Source organism: Aristolochia californica, unplaced genomic scaffold (genome assembly GCF_029961685.1).
Source record: "Aristolochia californica isolate CCGP_79_NKW_82.1479 unplaced genomic scaffold, dmAriCali1.0.hap1 SCAF_17, whole genome shotgun sequence".
Classification (NCBI taxonomy): Eukaryota; Viridiplantae; Streptophyta; class Magnoliopsida; order Piperales; family Aristolochiaceae; genus Aristolochia; species Aristolochia californica.
The window spans coordinates 1,255,001-1,257,500 of NW_027181848.1; positions in this window are offsets into that span (position 1 = coordinate 1,255,001).

Below are 2,500 nucleotides of genomic sequence, written 5' to 3' on the forward strand. Positions count from 1 at the left end.
AGGCTTGCTTTTGGTGGCACACGAAAACACGAACCCGAAAAAGGGACATACGCACTGGCGACACGCGCGCCCGTTTCGCCTGCCACCCATGCACACTCGCCTGGGCTGCTGGTCACATGCGTCGCTCATAGGCATTTTGCAGGCCAGCACCGGCGGATGCACGGGTCAAGCGGGACGGGACGAGCGCAGGGCTTGCTTTTGGCGGCACACGAAAACACGAACCCGAAAAAGGCGAAAAAGGGACATACACACTGGCGACACGCACGCCCGTTTCGCCTGCCACCCGTGCACACTCGCCTGGGCTGCTGGTCACGTGCGTCGCTCACAGGCATTTTGCAGGCCAGCACCGGCGGATGCACGGGTCAAGCGGGACGGGACGAGCGCAGGGCTTGCTTTTGGCGGCACACGAAAACACGAACCCGAAAAAGGCGAAAAAGGGACACACGGACAGGCGACACGAAAAAAAAGGGGTCGCCCTACCTAGGTGGGCGCAAAAACCCCGTCGGCCAGGAGGTTTCGCCAAAGTGTCTGTACTGTCACACAGGGTCAATAGCACGGGCATGGCCGGCCGCCGCACGTGCAGCGGCTTACGGACGCACGGTTCGGCGGCACAGGTGCCTGGCGGCTTTAGCACCTTGGGGTGGACAGGCCTGGCGGCAAGGGGGGCTAGGCACCTTGCTGCCAGCCGGCAATGGTGCACGGGGCGGGGCGCCACACAAACACGAAAGAGGGACAAGAGCGGGGCGATGGTCCACAGAGACGAGCCATGCACGGGGCCCGTGATCGCCGACACACGCGAACGCGGACGCGGACAAGGACAAGGACGCGACGCGCGGCGCGCGTGCGAGGTCAAGAGGGGCGCGCGCACGAAAACGCGAAAAAAGGGGCTAGCGGCCGAGAAACGCGAAAAAAACCGGGTCACCTACCTAGCCGAACGCCTAAAATCGCTTCGGGCAGGAGGTTTCGCCAAAGTGTCTGTACTGTCACACGGTCCGTACGGGCGCAACCCCATCGCGCGCCAGCACCCCTTCCTGGGGGCGCCCGCCCGCCAGGCGCCTGGCGCCCCACGCGCGCGCGCCCGGCGCCTGGCGCCTTGCCCCCCACGCGCGCCCGGCGCCTGGCGCCTGGCGCCTCGCCCCCCACGCGCGCCCGGCGCCTGGCGCCTGGCGCCTCGCCCCCCACGCGCGCGCCCGGCGCCTGGCGCCTTGCCCCCCACGCGCGCCCGGCGCCTGGCGCCTGGCGCCTCGCCCCCCACGCGCGCGCGCGCGTGGCGCCTTGCGCCTCGCGCCTTGCCTCCGCGCGTGCCTGGCGCCTGGCGCCTTGCCCCCCACGCGCCTGGGCGCCTCTTTTCCGCCTGGGCGCCCTGGCACCTTTCCGCCTGGGCGCCTGTTTTCCGCCTTGGCGCCCTGGCGCCTTTTCGCGTGGGCGCCTCTTTTCCGCCTGGGCGCCATGGCGCCTTTCGGCCTGGGCGACTCTTTTTCGCCTGGGCACCTCTTTTCCGCCTGGGCGCCTCTTTTCCGCCTGGCCAGGGCGCCTCTTTTCCGCCTGGGCGCCATGGCGCCTTTCTGCCTGGGCGCCTCTTTTTCGCCTGGGCGCCTCTTTTCTGCCTGGGCGCCCTGGCGCCTTTTCGCCTGGGCGCCTCTTTCCCACCTGGGCGCCCTGGCGCCTCTTCGCCTGGGCGCCCTGGCGCCTTTTCGCCTGGGCGCCTCTTTTGGCGCCTGGGCGCCTACGCCAGGGCGCCTCTTTTCCGCCTGGGCGCCTCTTTTTCGCCTGGGCGCCTCTTTTCCGCCTGGGTGCCCTGGCGCCATTCCGCCTGGGCGCCTCTTTTCCGCCTGGGCGCCCTGGCGCCTTTTCGCCTGGGTGCCTCTTTTGGCGCCTGGGCGCCTACGCCAGGGCGCCTCTTTTCCGCCAGGGCGCCTCTTTTTCGCCTGGGCGCCTCTTTTCCGCCTGGGCGCCCTGGCGCCTTTTCGCCTGGCGCCTCTTTTGGCGCCTGGGCGCCTACGCCAGGGCGCCTCTTTTCCGCCTGGGCGCCTCTTTTCCGCCTGGGTGCCCTGGCGCCATTCCGCCTGGGCGCCTCTTTTCCGCCTGGGCGCCCTGGCGCCTTTTCGCCTGGGTGCCTCTTTTGGCGCATGGGCGCCTACGCCAGGGCGCCTCTTTTCCGCCTGGGCGCCCTGGCGCCTTTCCGCCTGGGCGCCTCTTTTTCGCCTGGGCGCCTCTTTTCCGCCTGGGCGCCCTGGCGCCATTCCGCCTGGGCGCCTCTTTTCCGCCTGGGCGCCCTGGCGCCTTTTCGCCTGGCGCCTCTTTTGGCGCCTGGGCGCCTACGCCAGGGCGCCTCTTTTCCGCCTGGGCGCCTCTTTTTCGCCTGGGCGCCTCTTTTCCGCCTGGGCGCCCTGGCGCCATTCCGCCTGGGCGCCTCTTTTCCGCCTGGGCGCCCTGGCGCCTTTTCGCCTGGCGCCTCTTTTGGCGCCTGGGCGCCTACGCCAGGGCGCCTCTTTTCCGC